This window comes from Ursus americanus, chromosome X (assembly GCF_024610735.1).
Source record: "Ursus americanus isolate L20-20 chromosome X, mUrsAme1.1.p, whole genome shotgun sequence".
Classification (NCBI taxonomy): domain Eukaryota; kingdom Metazoa; phylum Chordata; class Mammalia; order Carnivora; family Ursidae; genus Ursus; species Ursus americanus.
Window position 1 is genome coordinate 7972302 of NC_142164.1, and position 24656 is coordinate 7996957.

The window sequence follows — 24656 nt, forward strand, 5'->3', positions numbered from 1 at the left end:
TTACATACAATATCCTAATAGGCTATCTAAGTGTATCTTTTGTTTAGAACTCAAAAATACTCTACTCAAGGATGCATTGTGATGTATCTGTCCCCTCTTTTGAGTCATTTAGATGGTTTGTAAATCTTTATACCTGACACTGTGATGAATATCTTTTTACAAACACATTTCCATTACTTAAAACAGATTCGTAGAAGTGGGATTCTTGTGTCTTAGATGGTTACAAATCGTAGTTACTGTATTGGGTTTACTTTATTTTCTTCTTATCTGATTTGGTGCTATTTTTCCGAAAAGTTTTCTTTTATGAAGAAACCCTTCTTGGGAGTAATCAACTTGTTATCTTAGAATGTCATTTAATATACACAGTGTGAAAATCATACTAGGATGACAAATAATAGTTCTTCCTTACATTACTCTCCCTGACGCTCCCTATTAATTATTACTGAATGTATTATTACTTCCCTACTCTTTTCTTTAAAAAACAAACTATTTATTTATTTATTTCAGAGAGAGAGAGAACGAGAGAGAGAGAGAGAGAGAGAGCAAGCAAGAGACAGTGCACAACCAGGGGGAGGGGCAGAGGGAGAGGGAGAGAGAATCTCAAGCAGACTCCCCTGCTGAGAGTAGAGCCTGATGCGGGCTCGATCTCACAACCCTGAGATCATGACGTGAACTAAAACCAAGAGTTGGACACTTAATCAACTGACCAACCCAGGCATCCCCCTTCCACTCCTTTCTTAAGTCCATAATTCTCCATATGTACTAAAGACATTGGTAATGTTAAATGCATTTGTACCCATAGCTTAGTCTACAAGGTGCTTACTCCTGGGATAAATAATTACTATTTTAACAGAAGGGAACCCTAATGGTTGGTTGTGATTTCCTGATCTTTAACCAAAATTGTAAAAAAAAAATGGGATTTTTTTTAAAATAAAAGAAAATGTCTATATTAAACTTCTGGTCAATATGTCTCAGTGAGTTTATTTTCACCTTCACACATATTTTCCAATCATATAGCAGTAACAGATTAAAACAAAAATTAGTCATGTCTATTCTCAAAAATATGGTACATATCTCTGAAGATCAGAAACACAATAGAATCACAAAGCCATAAACTTCCAGTGTTCTAAAACCAAAAATGGCATTGGAAGCTTGATAGAAGTTTGGGAGGATAAGGGAAAATACAAATATTCCACTTTGTAGAAAATAATACCAAGAAAAGAGAACAAAACAAATAAAACCCCAAACAAATAAAACCCAAACAGGCCTCGATAGTTTTAGTAATGACATGTACTGAATAGGCGAAGATAAAGTCCAAATTTATATGTTTTTCACAGGATCGAAAAAGAGGGGAGGAGAAGGGAGAGATGGAAAATTTATCAATGATGGCAATAATGACAACAAAAGAATAATAAAGTACAGAGATATATCCTAAAAGATATCAGGATATATTATTAAAAATTGTTATTTTCAGGGGCGCCTGGGTGGCACAGCAGTTAAGCGTCTGCCTTCGGCTCAGGGCGTGATCCCAGAGTCCTGAGATCAAGCCCCACATCAGGCTCCTCCACTATGAGCCTGCTTCTTCCTCTCCCACTCCCCCTGCTTGTGTTCCCTCTCTCGCTGGCTGTCTCTATCTCTATCGAATAAAAAAAAAAATCTTTAAAAAATTGTTATTTTCAGGGGCACCTGGGTGGCTTGGTTGGTTGAAGGTCTCACTCTTGCTTTCCTTGGGTAGTGATCTTGGGGTTGTGGTATCAAGCCCTTTGTCAGACTCCATGCTCAGCAGGGAGTCTGTTTGGGATTCTCTTCCTGTCCCTCCACCCCTCCTACCCACTCCATGTTGCACTCTCTCTAAAATAAATAAATAAATCTTTAAAATATTGTTATTTTCATAGAGAGATAAGCCATTAGAATAGAATTGGGAGCCCAAAAAAAGACACAAAAATACGTGAAAATGATATATAAAAGAGAGGTCAGCAAGTCAGTGGAGAAAAGATGGGCTACTCAATAAATGGTTCTGAGTAACTGGTTATCCATCTAAAATTAGATTTTCTCATCTATTACAAATATTAATTATTTATGGATTAGGTTTGTAAATGATAAAAACATGTCTTCAAAATTATTAAGTATTCAAGACAATGAAGTGATCTTGAGGTAAGGAATGGTTTCTTAAAGAAGATAAAGAAGATATAAACAAGATACAAAGAAACATGAATAGATGATAATAGTAATAAATTCATCTACAATAAATTAACATTTTTATATGCAAAAAGCATAAAGACAGAGACAAAGAGCGATGTCAGCATCATGGTGAAATAAAATGTCCCTCATTTTTGTCCTCTCCCCCAACAAAAATAATTTGGCATCCATCCACAGACAAAAGTGGCTTTGTGGGAACTATGGGATCCAGCAACATATACCAAGGGATTCTGGAGGAGTTTCACCCACCTGTGCATCAGATAATAGGCATAAAGACCTTGGTCCTGGCTGTCGACCCTGCAGTGGTCTGTGAACCAGTTCCATCCTCTCTCAGCTGGTCTGGAAAATCCTGTCTTAGACAATCAGCCACAATGGGAGAGCCCTTGTAGAAGTTTAGGTTTATAGAGGAAAAGTTGCAGCACACCACCAGAGCAAAAAATAGGAGTTTGGACATATTGAAGAGGGTGAAAGGAACAGCTTGACTTTACTCCATCACCCCTCCTCCAAGGCAGCACAGCTTAGGGCCAAGTGAGACATAGTTGGTCTATGATTTCTCTCCCTGGGAAAAGTGAGGGTGTGAATACCCAGCATTCCCAGCTATAAGGGATGCTGACAAAGAGTTTGATTAGTCTCTCACCCCACCCAGAATACAGAATTGAGAGCTGCATAAGTAGAGAGCAGGAAGAAGCGGGGACTCTTGAGGACGTTAAGGAGATGCTGATCCTGGGGCGCCTGGGTGGCAGAGGGGGTTAAGTGTCTGACTCTTGGTTTCAGCTCAGGTTGTGATCTCAGGTCATGAGATCAAACCCCACATGGAGCCCAGCATTAGGCTCTGTGCTCAGCAGGGAGTCTGCTTGAGTTTCTCTCTCTCTCCCTTTGCCTCTCCCCCACTCGCACTCTCTCTCTCTAAAATAAATAAATAAATCTTTATCAAAAAAGAAAAAAAAGAAAGCGAGAGAGACGCAGATCCTACTAACTACATCACGGACTCCATCAAGAAGACTGCCCAGGAGATTAAGGAGTGCACTTGTTGTAATGAGCACTGGATGATGTGTGGAATTGTTGATTCGCTTTATTATATACCTGAAACTAATGTAACACTGTATGTTAACCAACTGGAATTAAAATAAAAAACAAAGAAAAAAGAAGTCTGCCCAGGCGTTGCTGGGAACACCCCACCCACAGACCCCTCTAGTAGGCCCACGCGCACCCCCAGTGCTCAGAGTGCCTAGGAAGCATGTAACAGGTCTGAGAAGAAGAAGGTCTGAGAAAGCCTCAAAATCACTAGCAAGGCTGACAGAAGGTATTTCTTTCCTGGAGGAAATAAAAACTGTAAGAGGTGACTGCTACTTCAAATGTAGAGACAGCAACACAAAACTTCAAGGAATAAGAGAAATCAGGGGATCACAATAATCTTCCAGTAGCCAATCCCAAAGACATGAAGATCTGTGATTTACCTGATAAAGAAGTCAAAACAGCTGTTTTAAGAAAATTCAGTGAGTTACAAGAAAACACAGAAATACAGTTCAAAGAAATAAGGAAAACAATTCATGAATAAAATGAGAAGTTTATTTTTTTTTAAGATTTTACTTATTTGACAGAGAGAGAGACAGCCAGCGAGAGAGGGAACACAGGCAGGGGGAGTGGGAGAGGAAGAAGCAGGCTCCCAGCAGAAAAGCCTGATGTGGGGCTCGATCCCAGAATGCCGGGATCACGCCCTGAGCCAAAGGCAGACGCTTAATGACTGTGCTACCCAGGCGCCCCAAAATGAGAACTTTAACAAAGGAACAGAAATCATAAAAAAGAACCAAACAGAAATTCTGCAATAGAGGGCAAAAACAGCAGAACTGATCTAAAGAAAAAAAGAATCTGAGATAGAAGTAAGGAACTTTGAAATTATCCAGCAGAGTAGGACAAAGAAAAAAGAATGGAAAAAAGTAAAGAAAGCCTACTTCATGTGTGGAATACCATCATAATAACCGATTTGTGAGTTATTAGAGTTTCAAAAGGAAAAAAGAGGGAGAATGGTTAGAAAGCTTATTTAAAGAAATAATGGCTGAGCACACCCAAATATGCAGAGAGATTTGGATATCCAATTAATGAATCACATATGTCACCAAACAGACTCAACATAGAAAGATCCTCTCTAAGACACATTATAATAAAATTGTCAAAAATCAAAAGCAAAGAGAAATTTTAAGGAGCAAGAGAAAAGAAGCTTGAAACTTACAAGGGAATCCCATGAGACTGAGAGCAGATTTCTCAGCAGAAATCTTGCAGGCCAGGAAAAAGTGGGTTGATATAGTAGAGCTGAAAGAAAAAACTGTCAAGTAAGAATATTCTAAGAATTATCTGCCATAGTTATCCTTCAGAAATGAAGGGGAGATAAGGATTTTCCCAGACAAACAAAAGCTGAGGCAATTTATCACAACTGGACCTGCTTCACAAGAAATGTTGAAAGAAGTTATTCAAGTTGAAATGAGAGGATGCTAGTTAATAACATGAAAACACATAAAAACAACAACACACTGGTAAAGGTAGTATATAGTCAAATTCAGAATACTCATACTGCAATATGGTGCTATATGAACTACTTAACTCTAGTATAAAGATTAAAGGAAAGCAGTATTAAATTTAACAATACCTACAGTTATTTTTTTAATGAATATACAATTTAAAAAGAGATAAATTGTGAAATCAAGAACATAAAGAGGGAGAGAGTAAAAGGGCATAGTTTTGCATCAATTGAAAATAAGTTGTTATCAGCATAAAATAGATTGCTGTATATCTATTTCAGGTAAGCCTTATGGTGCCCACAAAACAAAAACCTATGGTAGATTTACAGGAGATAAAAGAAAGGAATCTAGACATACCACTAGGGAAAATCATCAACTCAAAAAGGAAGACAACAAGAGATGAAGAAATGAATAAAAAAACTACAAAACATGCAGAAAAAATTTAATATAATGGCATTAGTAAGTCCTTACCTATCATTAATTACCCAAATAAAAACACATTAAATTCTCCTATCCAATAGATAGTGTGGCTGGATGAAAAAAGAAAGAAAACCCAACTATATGCTTCCTATAAGGGACTCAATTCAGCTTTAGGGACACAAATAGGCTCCAAGAGAAGGGGTGGAAAAAGATATTCCATGCAAGTAGAAACTAAAAGAGAGCAGACAAAACAAACTTTAAGCCCAAAACAGAAACAAGAGACAAAGATTATTATATAATGATAAAGGAATCAATTCATCAAGAAGACATAACAATCATAAATGTATCTGCATACAGATTGGAGCACCTAAATATATTAAGCAAATACTAACAGGTATGAAGGGAGACAGACAGCACTACAATAATAAGAATAGATAGACCTACAATAATGGATAGGTCATCCAAACAGAAAGCCAACAAAGAATCTTTGGACTTGAACTATACTTCGGACTACAGGGACCTAACAGACTTATACAGTCTATTCCATCCAACAGCTTCAGAATACATTCTTCTCAAGCACACATGGAACATTCTCCAAGATACATCATATCAGAGGTCACAAAACAAGTCTTAGCAAATTTCAGAAGATTAAAATTATACCAACTATCTTTGTAAACCACAGTGGTATGAAACTAGAATCAGTAACATGAGAAAAGCAGGAAAATTCACAAATATGTGGAAATTAAACAATTAAACAGTACAATCCTGAACAATTATTGGGTCAAAGAAGAAATCAAAAGACAAATAAAAATATCTTGGTACAAGTTAAATTGGAAATATAACAAAACCTATGGGATGCAGCAAAAGCAGTTCTAAGGGGGACATTTAGAGTGATGAATGCCTACATCAAAAAACAAAACAAAACAAAACAAAACAAAAACAAAGAAAGATCTCAGATAAACAACCTAACTTTAAACCTCAATGAACTAAGGAAGCCAAGAACAAACTAAGCCCAAAGTGAGCATAAGGAAGGAAATAATAAAGATCAGAGCATAAATAAATAAAATAGCCAGAAAAACAATAGAAAATATCAATAAAACTAAGAGCTTGTTTTTTAAAAAGATAAAAATTTGACAAATCAATAGCTAGACTAAGAAAACCAGGACTAACTAAAATAAATAAAATCAGAAATAAAAGAGAAGACAAAATATATCTTTTCATGACAAAACACTCAGCAAATTGTGTATAGAGGGAACATACCTCAACATAATAAAGCCATATATGACAAACACAGAGCTGATATAGTAAATGGTGAAAGACTGAAAACTTTCCCTCTAAGATCAGGAACAAGACAAGGGTTCCAACTCTCACCACTCATATTCAACATAGTACTGGCTAAAGCAATCAGTCAAGAAAAAGGAGTAAAAGGCATCCAAATTAGGAAGAATTGAAATTATCTCTGTTTGCAAATGTTATGATCCTATAGAGAAGAAATCCTAATGAGCCCACCAAAAAATAGCCAACAAATTTAGTAAAGTTGTAGTATAGAAAACCAACAGATAGGGGCGCCTGGGTGGCTCAGTCGTTAAGCGTCTGCCTTCAGCTCAGGGCGTGATCCCAGTGTTCTGGGATCGAGCCCCACATCAGGCTCCTCGCTGGGAGCCTGCTTCTTCCTCTCCCACTCCCCCTGCCTGTGTTCCCTCGCTGCCTGTCTCTCTCTGTCAAATAAATGAATAAAATCTTAAAAAAAAAAAAAAGAAAAGCAACAGATAGAATTTGGTTGTTTCTATACATTAACAACAAAACATCTGAAATAGAATTAAAGAAGCAATCCCATTTGCAATAGCATCAGAAAAAAAAATACTTAGGAATGAATTTAACCAAGGAAATGAAAGATCTGTACACAGAAAATGACAAGACTTTGACGAAAGAAACTGAAGAAGCCACAAATAGAAAGATATTCCATGTTCATAGACTAGAAGAATTAATTTGTTAAGGTGTCCATACTATCAAAAGTCATCTATAGATTCAATGAAATCCTTTCCAAAATTCCAATGGTATTTTTCACAGTAATAGGAAAAAACTATCCTTAACTTTGTACAGAACCCCAAAAGATCCTGAATAGCCAAAGCAATCCTGAGAAAGAAGAACAAAGCTGGAGGCCTCACACTTCCTGATTTCAAACTATGCTACAAAACTAAAGTCATCAAAACAGTATGGTTCTGGCATAAACGTAGACACATAGACCAATGGAACAGAATCAAGAGCCTAGAATGAAATCTTTACATTATACAGTCAACTAATATTTTACAAGAGAGTTAAGAATACTTAATGCGGAGCCTGGGTGGCTCAGTTGGTTAAGGATCTGCCTTCAGTTCAGGTCATGATCCCAGGGTCCTGGGATTGAGCCTTGCTTCAGACTCCCTCCTCAGAGAGGAGTCTGCTTCTCCCTCTGCCCCTCCACCCCCACTTGTGCTCTCTCTTGCTCACTCTCTCTCAAATAAATAAATTAATTAATTAATTAATTAAATATTTTTAAAAAGAATATTTAATGGGAAAAGAATATTCTCTTCAATAAATGATGTTGAAAAACTGGATAACCATATTCAGAAGACTGAAACTGGACCCCTATCTTACACCACTCATGAAAATTAAATAGAAATAAATTAAAGACTTAAACATAAGACCTGATATCATACAACTTCTAGAAGAAAACCTGGGAGAAAACTTCCTTGACACTGGTCTTAGGCAATGACTCTTTTTGATATGAAACCAAAACCAAAGGCAAAAATTAATGTTAGGCTACAACAAAATAAAAAGCTTTTGCATAGCAAAAGAAACAATCAACAAAATGACAAGGTGACCTACTTAATCGAAGAATATATTTGTGAACCATATATCTGATAAGAGGTTAATATTAAAAAATGTAAAGAACTCAATAGCCAAAACAACAACAACAACAACAACAACAACAACCCACAATCTGATTTTTAAAATGGGCAAAGGACATGAATAGACATTTTTCCAAAGGAGACATGCAAATGGCCAAAAGGTTCATGAAGAGGTGCCTGATGTTTCTAATCACCAGGGAAATGTTAGAATGACAATCATCAAAAACAAAAGATAAAGGGTGCTGGCTGGTGAGGATGTGGAGAAAAGGGAACCCTTGTGTACCATTGGTGGGAATATAAATTGGTATAGCCACTATGGAAAACACTATGAAATTCTTCAAAAAATTAAAAAAAGAACACTCGGATCCAGAAATCCTACTTCTGGGTATATATTCAAAGGAAACAAAATCAGGACCTCAAAGAGATAGCTGCACTCCCATGTTGACTATGGCATTACTCACCATAGCCAAGATATGGAAACAACCTATGTGTCCATCTATAAAGATAGATGTGGTTTATATACAATGGAATATTATTCAGCCATAAGAAAGAGACAAATCCTAGCTTTTACGACAACACAGATAATTTTGAGGACATTATACAAAGGGAGGTAACTTAGACAGAGAAAGATAAATACTGTATGATCTCACTTATATGTGGAATCTAGAAAAGCCTAACTCTTAAGGGAGTTCCCAGAGTAGGAGGAGCCTAAGTTCAGCTCATCCCAGGCATACACCTAGATAACACCCACGTCAGTGTAAATAACGCAGAAAATGAGACGAAGACCGGCAGAACAGATTCTCCCCAGCTAAATGTAGAGAAGAGGCCACAGCAAAAAGTGTAGTAAGGGTGGAGACACAGTCGGGAACCAAACTAATCCGCAAGACTGTCCACAGGAGGGAGGCACACTACAGGCGCGAAGAAAGGAAAGGAACAAACTCCACCCCAGGCACCCCAAGCATGGGGGACCCACACCCGGAAGACAAGTCCCCATAACATTTGGCTTTGAAAACCAGAGAGACTTCACTTCATAAGTTCTTATAATCATTGCAGCTTGTCACCTGGAACTTTAAAAATCAGTGGGCTTAGCTCAGGGAGAGCTGGAGGGCTATAGGAAACTGAATTCCCACTCTTAAAGAGACCGCATAACAAAGCCCCACAGAAATACAGTATAGAAGCAAAAGAATACACTTTGAAAAGTGCCTGGGGGTATACAGGAAGATTTATTTACTAAACTAAGAATGTGTACTGAGGGGGCAGGGATCCTTGGGAGACTTCTCCAAGAACAAAAGAGCTGATAGGCAACATTTTCCCTCCCACCCTCCAGCCTAGAGAGATGTTGGAGGGGGACACTTGCAGGAACCAGAGCAGCTTGAACACTCTCCATCTAGCTTGCTAACAACACTCACGGCCCCCACGCTCTTCTGTGAACTTGCCCCCCTCAAACAGCCCTCAGCTGTTGCCCAAAGCTGCTACAGGCCTCTTCCATAACAGACCTGCACAAATGTTGCTAACACCACATGCCCCACTCCCACGTTTTCCTGCGGACCTGCCCCATCCAGCACACCCTTAACAGGGGTCCTTCCAAAGCAGTGCCATAAACATGGGAGCATGCAAGCAGCCCTGATGGGGGCAGCACCACTCCAAAGCTGACTCCTACTCTGGGGAGAGGGGAAGATGACCGCACACACCAGTTAGACTGCAGCCCCAGCAGTGGGCTGGGGGTAGACATCTGGTCTGACTGCAGGCCCTGTCCACCAATTAAAGCCTCCCAGGGGACAACACAGGGAGAGCACCCTGAAGTTCAGTTCTACTACAGCTCTGATAAATGCCTCTTCTGACCCAACTCTAGTCTAAGGTGGCCCTAGAATGGCCTATTAGCTACAGAGGGACAAAACCCTGCCCATAACAGGCAAAGAGAGCCACTGTAGTCAACTGGACTGAAGGCAAACATGGCTCAGCCACACTAGGGCACACACGACACACATAGGCAACACCCCTGAAGTGTAAGGTTCTGCTGAACAGGGGATGTTGTACTGCAGGGCATTACAAGACGTCTTCTTCATACGGCCATCGCTTTCAAGAGCAGGAGATGTAGTTGACCTTCCTAACACAAAGAAATATACACAGTTACACAAAAAAAGGAGATAGAGGAATATGTTACAAATGAAAGAACAAGACAAAATCACAGCAAGAGAGCTAAAATGGACATAAGTAATATGCTTGATAGGGAATTTAAAGTAGTGGTCATAAATATACTCACCGGACTTGCAAAAGGAGTGGAAGATCTCAGTAAGACCCTCAACAAAGGGATAGAAAACATAAAAAAAGAACTAATCAGAGATGAAGAACTCAATAACTGAAATTAAAAATATACTAGAGGGAGTAAATAGTAGACTAGAGGAAGCAGAATAGACCAGTGACCTGGAGGACAGAGTAATGGAAAGCAATCAAGCTGAACAGGAGAGAGGAAAAATAATAAAAAAAAGATGAGAATAGATTAAGGGAAATCAGCGACACCATCAAGCATAATAATATTTGCAGTACAGGGCCCCAGAAGGAGAAGAGACAGAAAAGATGGAGAAAATTTATTTAAAGAAATAATAGCTGAAAACTTCCCAAATCTAGGGAAGGAAACAGATATCCAGATCTGAGAGGTACAGAGAACTCCCAACAAAACCCAAGGATGTCCACACCAAGATACATCGTAATTAAAACAGCAAAAAGTAGAGATAACAAGAGAATTTTAAAAGCAGCAAGAAAAAGAAAACAGTTATATACAAGGGAAAACCCATAAGGCATGCAAACTGATTTTTCAGCAGAACCTTTGCAGGCCAGAAGGGAATAGCATTATACATACAAAGTGCTGAAAGAAAAAACCTGCAACCAAAAACACTTGGCCCAGCAAGGCTATCACTCAGAATAAGAGAAATAATTTCCCAGACAAACAAAAGTTAAAGGAATTTATCACCACTAAGCCAGCGTTACCAAGCATGTTAAAGTGGATTCTTTGAATGGAAAGGAAAGACCATAAGCAGGAGTAAGAAAAGTAGGAAGCACAAAGCAGTAAAATTAAGTACATCTATAAAAATCAGTCAAGGGACTCATAAAATAAAATGATGTAAAGTATGTTACAGTTCTACCAAAAATAATAATATATCTAGGAATAAACTTAACCAATGTGGTGAAAGACCTGTAGCTGAAAACTATGAAACACTGATGAAGGAAATTGAAACTGACACAAACAAATGGAAAGATATTCCATGCTTATGGAATGGGAGAACAAATATTGTTAAAATGTCTATCCTACCCAAAGCAATCTACACATTTAATGCACGCTCTATCAAAATGCCAACAACATTTTTCACAGGCCTAGAACAAAATAATCCCACAATTTGCATGGAACCACAAAAGACCCTGAATAATCAAAGCAATCTTGAAAAAGAAAAGCAAAGTTGGAGGCATCGCAATTCCAGACTTCAAGTTATATTACGAAGCTGTAGTAATCAAAACAGTATGGTACTGGCACAAAAATATAGACACATAGATCAATGGAACCGAATAGAAAATGCAAAAATAAGCCCACAAGTATTTGGTCAATTAATTTTCAACAAAGCAGGAAAGAATATGCAATGCGAAAAACACAGTCTCTTCAACAAACAGTGTTGGGAAAACTGGACAGTGACATGCAAAAGAATGAAACCGGACCACGTTCTTAAACCATACACAAAAAAATTCAAAATGGATGAAAAACCTAACTAAATGTGAGACAGGAAATCATCAAAATTCTAGAGAAGAACACAGACAGTAACTTCTTTGACATTGCCCGTAACAACTTCCTTCTAGATGTGTCTCCTGAGGCACGGGAATCAAAAGCAAAAGTAGACTTGGGACTACATCAGAATAAAAAGCTTCTGCATAGTTAAGGAAACAATCAACAAATCTAAAAGGCAACCTATGGAATGGGAGAAGATACTTGCAAATGACATATCTGATAAAGGGTTAGTATCCAAAATATATAAATAAACTACAAAACTCAACACTCCCAAAACAAATGACCCAATTAAAAAATTGGACAGAAGACATGAACAGACATTTCTCCCAAGAATACATCCCGATGGCCAACAGACACATGAAAAGTTGCTCATCATCACTCATCATCAGGGAAATACAAATCAAAACCACAATGAGACACCACCTCACACCCGTCAGAATGGCTGAAGAAACAACAGGTGTTGGCAAGGATGTGAAGAAAAAGGAACACGAGTGCACTGTCGGTGAGAATGCAAACTGGTGCAGCCACTGTGAAAGACAGTATAGAGGGTCCTCAAAAATAGAGCTACTCTATGATCCAGCAATCACATTACTGGGTATTGACTCAAAGCGTACAAGAACACTAAATCAAAGCGGATACATGCGCCCCTGTGTTTATAGCAGCATTATTTACGATAGCCGAGATATGGAAGCAGCTCAAGTATGTGTGTATATATACACACACACACAATGGAATATTTTTAGCCATAAAAAAGACTGAAATCTTGCCATTTGCAACAAAATGGATGGAGCTAGAGAGTACAATGCCAAGTGAAAAAGTCAGTCAGAGAAAGACAAATACCATAGGATTTCACTCGTATGTGGAATTTAAGAAACAAAATAAATGAGCAAAGGGGAAAAAAGAGAGAGAGAGAGAGAGAGAGAGAGAGAGTGACAAACCTAAACAGATTCTTAACTCTAGAGAACAAACTGAGGGTTACCGGAGGGGAGGGAGATGGAGGATGGGGGAGATAGGTGAAGGGCATTAAGGAGCGCACTTGTCATGAGCACCAGGTGATGTATAGAATTGCTGAATCACTATATTGTACACCTGAAACTAACAGAACAGTATGTTAACTAAGTGGAATTAAAATTAAAACTTTAAAAATGCAAGATGGTGCTGTGAATATAGGAAAGCATTTGGATGTCCTAGGGGTCAAGCAAGTGTTAATATTCTCACGCTCTATCACATCATACCACACTTTATCATGTTGTGTTGTTCCACATTATATTATGTTATTTAGTTGTATGTCAGAACGAGATATGAGAACATCCGACAGCTTTGCCTACCTTAAAATTTAAAACTTCTATTATATCAAAAGCTGGGAGAAATATTAACATTGCATAAAATAGGAAAAGGGCAATATTTCCAGTAGACAAAGAAGATTCAATCAAGAGTAAGAAAAAGACCAAAAACAGTAGAAAAAAATTTTAATATGTGAATGATTAATTCACAAAGAAAGATAAAGCTAGTATTTAATAAACCTAAGTATTCTACCCTATGAAAAGGGATCTTTGTCATTTTGTTTTTGTCATGTCACTCAATAAATATTTCTTGCATGAATGAACAAATAAATGAAAAGACGCTTGGTGTCACCAGCAGTCAGGACCACGCAAATTAAATAAGAATGAAATACAATTATCTTCAGTGGTACTGCACAGGTGAAGAGATCAACAAAATCTAATATAATAGGATGAGGATAATGGGTACTCTGATACGCGGCTCATGGGAATCTGAACTCATTGATGCTGTGTCAAAAACCAATGGAGAAAGGAAAGTTTATTCAAGAAAGGAAACTGAAAACATTAATTGGCAACTTGGGATATAGTAAACTCATACTCATATCAATCTAAATTCTTATATGGAGTCTAACATAAAATAATTACAAAATAAAAAGAAACAGAAACAAATGGTTTTCAAATCTATGGAGTGAGAAAAATCACTAAAAAATTAAATCCCTATATTTAACTAATTAAAAAGTAAAGTCAAACAATAAACAGAATACCACATGTAACATTAAATATTAAAGTAATTAATATGAATCCATAATAATATTCCATCTCTATTAGGATACGAATCAATAGAAAGGAAAAATACTTTATTAACAGAGCAATGGGGAAAATCATATCATTCCTAATAAAAACATACCTATGAAAGTAATAATTTTATCTTTCAAAATACTTATGATTACTTATGATTGATGATAGTGAAAGCTGGTAACAGAACATGGGTTATAGTGGGAACTGTTACAGACCTTTGGAAAATAATCTGATGCTACATTACAGCTTGAAATATCCATTTCTATTGGGGACTTCACCCAGCATCCAGAAAGAAGCTGCAGTTCAGTGGGAGGAATCCGATTAGCTGACAGCTTTTGGCTGCAGCGCTTTCACGATCTGCCGCAATCTTTGATCCAAGGCCATGCTCTTCCCTGGCAGTTGACAGCATACGGTAGGGGTACCAGGCTTGGCCATTTCTGCCTAACATAGGACACTTCTATGAACAATCACTACAATTCCTCTTTTGGGCCAGGAAAGACTTTCTCAGAATTGCACAACAGTCTGAGAATTTTCCCAAAAGCAGGCTTCTTTCCCTCTCTCCTTTCACAGGTGTCTGATCTATATTGTGATCTGAGGCTCTCCTTGCCTAATGCTATGCCCTCTAATGTGTATCTTTCACAGATATTTCCCTCAATAAATCTCCTGCACTTCTAATTCCCTCCTGGCATCTGATTCCCACAAGATCTAAAGTAACAAAACCATTGATTTTACTTTGGGGAATTTATACCAAGGAAGCATCTCCAAATATGAAACAAAGCTCTCTATATAAATATCCTCATCTAGCATTATAATATCCAAAAATATGAGGAAAAACCCAATAATTTCAATCACTGGAAAATGGTTAAGGAAAATTTCAGAACATTTTGTAGCTGTTAAATTCATACATACAGACTATTTGTAACAATGTAAAGAGTGTTTGTTATGTGAAATGGATAGGAAATACAATTGCACATATACTATTATCACAATTATAGAAGCAATTAAACCAAGAAAGAACTAAAACAAAATCACATTGAAAATTGACCCAACATGGGCCACCTGGGAGGCTCAGTCGGTTAAGCACCTGCCTTGGTTCAGGTCATGATCCCAGGGTCCTGTGATCAAGGCCCACATCAGGCTCCCTACTCAGCAGAGAGTCTGCTTCTCCCTCTCCCTCTGCCTGCCGCTCCCCCTGCTTGTGTTGTCTCTTTCTCTGTCAAATAAATAAAATCTTGAAAAAAAGGGGAAAAAAAAGAAAATCGACCCAACATAAGTTATGACATTCTAGATCTGAATAGTTAATAATAAAAAGTTATAGTATTTTAGGTATTTGTTGATAAACTGTATTTTAAAGATAGCAATATTATCTTTTTAAGGGCTAAAACTTAGTGACTCCGGTGTTTGATTTTAGAGACAATTAATGTGCTATAGTCCCTGTGAATAAATATAGCATATAGATGTCAAGAATGTATCCCTGAAACAAAATGATGGTTAGTGAAAAAGAAATAGGAAATGCTTTTGAAAATGAAAGCACTGGGTATTAAACGCAACTGATGAATCATTGAACACTACCTCTGAAACTAATGATGTACTATACGTTGGCTAATTGAATTTAAGTAAAAAAATGAAAGGCAAATTTATATCACATGGTATGTGAGGCATGCACTGATTGAGACCAGTAGGTGAACTTATCACAGTGCTCACAGTTGTAATACACATCTCCTGCCCACCGAGCAACCATATTGATATAGCTTTTGATTCTATGTATCCAACGCTTCTATTTGATGAGTCCTGGGACATTTCATATGTCTCTTTTCCAACTGCTCTCTCTCTTCATTGCACTTTCCTCATTTTTGGTATCATCTTAAAACTTTACTTTGGCTTTCTAGTATATTTAATCTCTTCTAATGTCATACTGTCATCATTTCTTCAACAACATCTCAGAGCAGTACACAACGTTGGCCACTGGAATTTCAAATCTTTTAGTAACTAAACAAATGCTCAAAAAGGATAAAGTTATCTGATTAAAGAATAAATTCAGGAATTCATGCCATTTTTATGAAGGTATTTATGTGCCAGAATCCATTCAAAGTAACTGAAATATTTTTAAAGTTACATTTTTTTAGATGTTTACACATTCTTGATATAATCCTTTGATGCCCTTTTAAAACTTAACCTGTAAAACAAAGGGTTCACATACATAACATGACATGACATAACATGACATGACATGATGTAACATAATAAAACATACATTAGAATCACCTGGAAGACTTGTTATGGATTTCTGAACACTGCCCCCAGAGTTAATGATCGGGGGTGGGGGGAGCAGAGAATCTGCACTTTTAACAAGCTCCTGTGTGTTGCTGATGTTGCTACTCTGGGAAACACACCTGAAGACCAGTGCTCTAGAATCTTATTTTCCACCCCTATTGCTTCACTGAAATTGCAGTTGCTAAGGTCAAGCAGCCCATCCCCATGTAGCCAAATCCAATGAGCACCTCTATTAACATCTAATTTTCCTAGCTTGACTTCTTGAAATAGTCTCCTCTGTTGATTTTCACATACTACTCCTCTCTATTGGTTTTTCTTCTTCCCCACTGGCCATTTTTTCCCTCGTTTTCTTTCAAAGATACTCCATCTCTAAACGGAAATGTTTCTCAAGTTTTGATTCTAGGCCTTCCTTTCTTCTCTATACCCTATTCCCAGGTGGGCTCATCTAGACCAAAATATTTAAATGCAATGGTTACGGTGATGATCACAAATTAATATCTCTACCCTTTGCTCTGAGTTTAAGACTCATTCTTCTCAACTACCTACTTGTTTCCATTTGGAGATTTCATAAATGTCACAAGCTTAACTTGTCTGTTATAGAACCCTTTTCGCTCCTAAACCAGTTTCCCATAGTATTCCCTATGTCATAAATAGGATCCAAATTGATCAAACTCTCAAGCTAGAAACCGAGTCATCTTTGAGTCGTCCTTTTTCTTCTCTCTCCCTTCCCTATCACCTCCTACTCCACATCCAATCAATAAGAATAGCTACTTCAACTTCCAAAATATATCTCAAATCTTTTCTCTCCATCATCACTGCCATCACCTTGTTCCAAGCTCAACACCTGTTGACTTTATTACTGTAGCAGTCTCCCAACAAAAACTTACATCATCCCCCACTAAACATTTTCTTCACTATAATTGGATCATATCAGCCCCCTTGCCTAAAGTTCACAATGGCTTCTAATTGTAATTAGAATAAATGCCAATTCGTTTTCATGCCCAATGAGACCCCTGATATGCTGTCGTCAGCCTACTTCTTCAGTCTCATTTGATACCACTCTCCCCTGTATTTCCTAAGTTCCAGCCAGGCTAATGTTCTTCCAGTTTCTTTGCAAAGAACAGTAAGTACTTTCCCACGTTAGAGTCTTTGCAAATTTCTTCCCTTTTGCCTGGGATGCTTTCCCCCAACTTTGTGTGGTTTTATTTCAAATATTCTCTATTCAGAGAGGCCTTTCCTGACTATTCTGCATAAATAGAGGATCACCTCTGTTACTCACCATATCAAGTCCATTGTTATTGCCCTCAGAGCACAATATATACTCCCTGCATGTTTCTATTTATTTGGTTACTGTCCATTTCTCTTCTAGAATGTCTATGAGAGAAGAGACTTTGTCTATTTCATTCCTTACCATATCCCTAGAATCTAGTTCAGCTCCTGGAAATTAATAGGCATTCAACAGTTATTTTACTGACTTCATAAATAATTTTTTAAGTAAGTAATTAAACACTTATAAATGTATCTTATAAAATTACTACCTGGCCATCCCAATGTGTAGTTATTGGTAGATTAATAAACATGGTTTTCCCATGATCACTGGATACCTCAGTATTCATTGGCTAGAGTAGTACAGTGAAATCCTGTCCAAGATGATGAAATTTTAAGAGTTCATACCTGAAATGCACACACACAAACACACACACTACACATACACACACAGGCACAAACACAGAAGTTGACCTTGCATATTGAGAGTATGGGTGCTTTTTCCCATTATTTCCTGTATGCTCTAAATATTCATATACAGTATGTACCAGATATTTTTTTCTATCTATGTACGAGATATTTTGCAAAGTGTTTCATGTGTATTACCTTATTTAACCATCCCCTAAACTCGTGAGATTGATAACATTATTTTTGCTATTTTAAAGATTTATTTATTTATTTGAATGAGAGAGAGAGAGAGAGAAAGAGAATGAGCAGGAGGGACAGAGATAGAGGGAGCCCAATATGGGCCTGGATCTCATGGCCCCGAGATCACAACGTGAGCTGAAACCAAGAACCTGATGCTCAGTCACCTGCACCATCCAGGCACCCCTATTTTTGTTATTTTATACATTAATGAAACTGAGGCACAGAGAGGTAGTTAATATTCCGATGGTCATACAACCATCATATGCAAGAGATGAGGATGATCCGACTTTGAAATCCATGCTCCCAAATTCTACATTATACTTTCTTTCTAAAGAACACACATTAAAAAAAAAAACTAGTACAAAAACTAATAAGCTTGTTACAATGCTTATATTTTATACATTGCTAGAATCTCATTTACATTTCTGGGTATTTATTGGAGAATATAGCTTTGACTGGACTTCTCTACAGAGATGAAATCATTTAAATTTTATAAACAATGTAAAAAAGGCTGTTTATTTGTGTCCAATGAATGTCTCTATGACAAATGAGAGGAAACTTGAAGCACAGATGGGTCTGGGAGAAATAGTCTAATGTAGGACACAAAAAAGAAAGAGGTTTCTTTTATGTCCTCTATTTTAACATTCATGTGCATTTTTAAAATTATTTTAAGTGTTTATTTTAATTCCACTGGGTTACCATACAGTGTTCTATTAGTTTCAGGTACACATGATGGTGATTCAACACTACCATGCATCACCTGGTGCTCATCACGATCATGCGCATTTTCTATTCCACAAAAATCCTACACCTTTTGAAATCTAAATATATTTTAAATTACCCATGAAATTGCTTTAAAACACCTCCCCCCTGAAATATTCAAGCAAACTGACTCAAAGAATGACATCATGTGTATCCTATTGCTTTGCAATCTATTTAGTACATGGCATAAATTTGAAAAAAAAAAGCGGTTGAAAAGATTCCCAAAATTTCCTTTCTTTTATGCTAAATAAAATGATTATCTGCTTTCAGGGCAACCTGCTCAGGGAAGGGGCAGAGGTGGTGACAGCAAACCCTCAGGCTCAATAAGAAATCACTGGTAAGAGCAACAGAGGAGAATGATTCCCTTGCCCAGGCCAGACTGAGTCTAGGGTACCTGGAGTACACCCCTGGCCTGCTCTCTGAGCAGCCATAACTCTTCTATGGCCTGTGCTTTTATGATGAGTAAATAAAAGAAATGATTTCTAAAATATTATATCTGCATATTTCAAGGTAAGATCATTATCTACAGGGCTACACTTTATATACTTTTAAAAAAAATAATGAGCAGAGGGAGGAGTTAAGATGGCGGAGGAGTAGGGGACCCCGTTTTCAGCCGGTCCCCTGAGTCGAGCTGGATAGGTACCAGACCAGCCTAAACATCCACAGAATCAGCCTGAGACGCAGGAAGATGCATCTGGATCTCTACAAATGAACATCTCCAGCGCTGAGTATTGAGGTACAAAGCGGGGAACCGTGAATCCGCACACAGATATCGGAAGATAAATGGAAGGGGGAGGGAGCCGCCGCGTTTGGGCACCGGGAAGCGGTAGCCACTTGCACGGGAGAGCGGGCGGGCTCGTGGTCGGCACCCACAAAACAGCAGACTGAGACCGTGAGCCGGGTGCGCGTGCCACCAGGCATCTCGCGGAACCCCGGAATCCCGGTGCGCTCACGGGATCCAGACTGAGACCGGGAGATCCGGGAGCGCGCGGGGGCGGCTGGCGGCTGGCGGCGTTAGAAACACAAAGGACAGAGACGCGCCGGCCCTGGAAGTGAGGGCTGGGACGCCGGGTGTGGGGCGCACATCCCGGGACGCTGCAGGGTTGAGCAGCACCAACAGAAACAGAGTTAAAGTGGCCAGAACATCAGGGAGAACAGTCCACGATCCCTCTGTTCTGAGACAGAGGCTGAGATTCGGCCACTGCTGCTCTGACTCTCAGAAGAGGCACAGCAAACTGCCAGGGAAAGCCGCCAGAGAACAAAAGCCTGGAAATACCGGCTCACAGCATGCCCATCCCCATCCCCCCTCGCAGGGGACACGGAGACTCTACCCAAACAGGGTTGCCAGAGTTTCGGCGCAGCAGGCCCCTCCCCCAGAAGGCAGGCTGAAAAATCAAGCAGCCCACATCCCTAAGATCCCTATAAAACAAGTGTGCACTGCCTGGGTCCCAGTCAACAATTTGGGCTCTGGACAACCCCACAACCTCTCCTCATCAGAATGAAGAGAAGGAGAAATCTGCCCCCCCAGCAAAGAAAAGACAATGAGTCTGTGGCCTCTGCCACAGAACTAATGGATATGGCTATAACCAAATTATCAGAAATGGAATTCAGAGTAACAATGATCAAGATGATGTGTAGACTTGAAAAAAGTATTAACGAAAATGTTAATGAGAATATAGAATCTCTAAGGGCAGAAATGAGAGCGAACCTGGCAGAAATTAAAAATTGTATGAATCAAATGCAGTCAAAACTAGAGGCTCTGACGTCCAGGGTGAATGATGCAGAAGAACGTATCAGCTAATTGGAGGATGGGTTAGTAGAAGAGAAAGCTAAAATAGAATCTGGGCTCAAAAAAATCAATTCTCAAGAATGTAGGTTATGGGAGATTACTGACTCAATGAAACATTCCAATGACAGAATCATCGGCATCCCCGAGGGGGTGGAGAAAAACAGAGGTCTAGAAGAGATATTTGAACAAATTGTAGCTGAAAACTTCCCTAATCTAGCAAAGGAAACAAGCATTCGTGTCCAAGAGGCAGAGAGGACCCCTCCCAAGCTCAACCACGACAAACCTACGCCACGTCACATCATAGTGCATTTCGCAAATATTAGATCCAAGGATACAGTATTAAAGTGGCCAGAGCAAAGAAATTTCTCACGTACCAAGGCAAAGGTATCAGAATTACGTCAGACCTGTCTACACAAACCTGGAATGAGAGAAAGGGTTAGGGGGGCATTTTTAAAGCTCTTTCAGAGAAAAACATGAAGCCAAGCATCCTTTATCCAGCAAGGCTGTCATTCAGAATTGATGGAGAAATAAAGACCTTCCAGAATCGCCAGTCATTGACCAATTTCGTAATGACAAAACCAACCCTACAGGAGATATAAAGGGGGGGGTTCTATAAAAGTAAAAAGGCCCCAAGAGTGATATAGAACAGAAAGTCAGTCTATAGAAACAAAGACTTTACTGGCAACATGGCATCATTAAAATCATATCTCTCAATAATCAGTCTCAATGTAAATGGCCTAAATGCTCCCATAATACACCACAGGGTGGCAGATTGGATAAAAGACATGACCCATCCATTTGCTGTCTACAAGAGACTCATTTTGAACCTAAAGATACATTCAGACTGAAAGTAAAGGGATGGAATACCATCTTTCATGCCAATGGACCTCAAAAGAAAGCTGGGGTAGCAATTCTCATATAAGACAGATTGGATTTTAAACTAAAGACTATAGTTAGAGACACAGAAGGGCACTATATTATTCTTAAAGGATGTATCCAACAAGTGGATATGACAATTATAAATATATATGCCCCCAACAGGGGAGCAGCATGATACACAAGCCAACTCTTAACCAGAATAAAGAGACATATAGATAAAAATACGTTAATAGTAGGGGACCTCAACACTCCACTATCAGCAATAGACAGAGCACCGGAGCAAAAAACCAACATAGAAACAAGAGCTTTGAATGCCATACTCGATGAAGTGGACCTCATAGATATATATAGAACACTACACCCCAGAACCAAAGAATACTCATTCTATTCCAATGCCCATGGAACATTCTCAAGAATAGACCATGTTCTGGGTCACAAAACAGGTCTCACCCAATACCAAAAGACTGAAATTATTCCCTGCATATTCTCAGACCACAATGCTTTGAAATTGGAACTCAACCACAGGAAAAATTTGGAAGAAACTCAAACACTTGGAGACTAAGAACCATCCTGCTCAGGAATGATTCGATAAACCAGGAAATCAAAAATCAATTTAAACAATTTATGGAGACCAACGAGAATGAAAACACAACAGTCCAAAACCTATGGGATACTGCAAAGGCAGTCCTAATGGGGAAATACATAGCCATCCAAGCCTCACTCAAAAGAATAGAAAAATCTAAAATGCAGTTTTTATATTCTCACCTCAAGAAGCTGGAACAGCAACAGAGGGACAGGCCTAATCCATGCACGAGAAAGCAGTTGACCAAGATTAGAGAAGAAATCAATGAATTAGAAACCAGGGGTACCATAGAGCAGATAAACAGAACTAGAAGCTCGTTCTTTGAAAGAATTAATAAAATTGACAGACCACTGGCAAGACTTATCCAAAAGAATAGAGAAAGGACCCAAATTAATAAAATTATGAATGAAAAAGGAGAGGTCACGACCAGCACCAATGAAATTGGAAGGATTATTAGAAACTTTTATCAACAGCTTTATGCCAATAAATTAAGCAATCTGGAAGAGATGGAGGACTTCCTGGAAACCTATAAACTACCAAGACTGAAACAGGAAGAAATTGATTTTTTAAACAGGCCAATTAATTATGAAGAGATTGAAACAGTGATAAACAATCTTCCAAAAAACAAAACACCAGGACCGGATGGTTTTCCTGGGGAATTCTACCAAACATTCAAAGAGGAAATAATACCTATTCTCCTAAAGCTATTTCAAAAAATAGAAACAGAAGGAAAGCTACTAAACTCATTCTATGAGGCCAATATTACCTTGATCCCCAAACCAGGCAAAGACCCCATCAAAAAGGAGAATTACAGACTGATTTCCCTAATGAATATGGACGCCAAAATTCTCAACAATATCCTGGCTAATAGAATCCAACAGTACATTAAAAGGATTATCCATCATGACCAAGTGGGATTCATCCCTGGGATGCAAGGTTCAACATTCACAAATCGATCAGTGTCTTAGATTTTATCCGGAAGGAAAAAGCCAAAAATCATATGATTCTCTCAATAGATGCAGAAAAAGCATTTGACAAAATACAGCATCCTTTCCTGATTAAAACCCTTCAGAGTGTAGGGATAGAGGGTACATTCCTTAATCTCACAAAAACCATCTATGAAAAGGCTACAGCAAATATCATTCTCAATGGGGAAAAGCTGGAAACCTTTCCCTTAAGATCAGGAACACGACAAGGATGCCCACTCTTGCCACTATTATTCAACATAGTACTAGAAGTCCTTGCAACAGCAATCAGGCGACAAAAAGGGATAAAAGGTATCCACATCGGTAAAGAAGAAGTCAAACTGTCTCTCTTCGCAGATGACATGATACTCTATATGGAAATCCCAAAAGAATCCACTCCCAAACTATTAGAAGTTATAGAGCAATTCAGTAATGTGGCGGGATACAAAATCAATGCTCAGAAATCAGTTGCATTTCTATACATGAATAATGAGACTGAAGAAAGAGAAATTAGGGAATCCATCCCATTTACAATAGCACCAAAAACCATACGTTACCTTGGAATTAACTTAACCAGAGATGTAAAGGATCTATATTCTAGAAACTATAAATCACTCTTGAAAGACATTGAGGAAGACACAGAAAGATGGAAAAAATATTCCATGCTCATGGATCAGAAGAATTAACATAGTTAAAATGTCCATGCTACCCAGAGCAATCTACACTTTCAATGCTATCCCGATCAAAATACCAATGACATTTTTCAAAGAACTGGAACAAACAGTCCTTAAATTTGTATGGAACCAGAAAAGGCCCTGAATCGCCAAGGAACTGTTGAAAAGGAAAAACAAAGCTGGGGGCATCAAAATGCCGGATTTCGAGCTGTACTACAAAGCTGTGATCACAAAGACAGCATGGTACTGGCACAAAAACAGATACATAGACCAATGGAACAGAACAGACAACCCAGAAATGGACCCTCGGCTCTTTGGGCAACTAATCTTTGATAAAGCAGGAAAAAACATCCAGTGGAAAAAAGACAGTCTCTTCAATAAATGGTGCTGGGAAAATTGGACAGCTACATGCAAAAGAATGAAACTTGACCACACCATACACAAAGATAAACTCCAAATGGATGAAAGACCTCAATGTGAGACAGGAATCCATCAAAATCCTAGAGGAGAACATAGGCAGCAACCTCTACGACATCGGCCAAAGCAACCTTTTTCATGACACATCTGCAAGCAAGAGAAACAAAAGATAAAATGAACTTGTGGGACTTCATCAAGATAAAAAGCTTCTGCACAGCCAAGGAAACAGTCAAAAAAACTAAGAGGCAGCCCACGGAATGGGAGAATATATTTGCAAATGACACTACAGATAAAAGACTGGTATCCAAGATCCACAAAGAACTTCTCAAACTCAATACGTGAGAAACAAATAAATCATAAAATGGGCAGAAGATATGAACAGACACTTTTCCAATGAAGACATACAAATGGCTAACAGACACAAGAAAAAATGTTCAAAATCATTAGCCATCAGGGAAATTCAAATCAAAACCATACTGAGATACCACCTTAACACCAGTTAGAATGGCAAAAATTGACA

At 38.4% G+C, this 24656-nt stretch overlaps 1 long non-coding RNA gene across 1 annotated transcript in view; it reads left to right on the top strand.

The window, feature by feature from the left end:
* Window positions 1-19242, top strand: part of LOC148106813 (uncharacterized) — a 78817-nt gene extending 59575 nt beyond the window's left edge. The window contains exon 5 of the long non-coding RNA XR_015723362.1: window positions 19100-19242. This is a non-coding gene — a long non-coding RNA (uncharacterized LOC148106813). The remainder of the gene's footprint in view (window positions 1-19099) is intronic.
* The last annotated feature ends 5414 nt before the right edge of the window (window positions 19243-24656 follow it).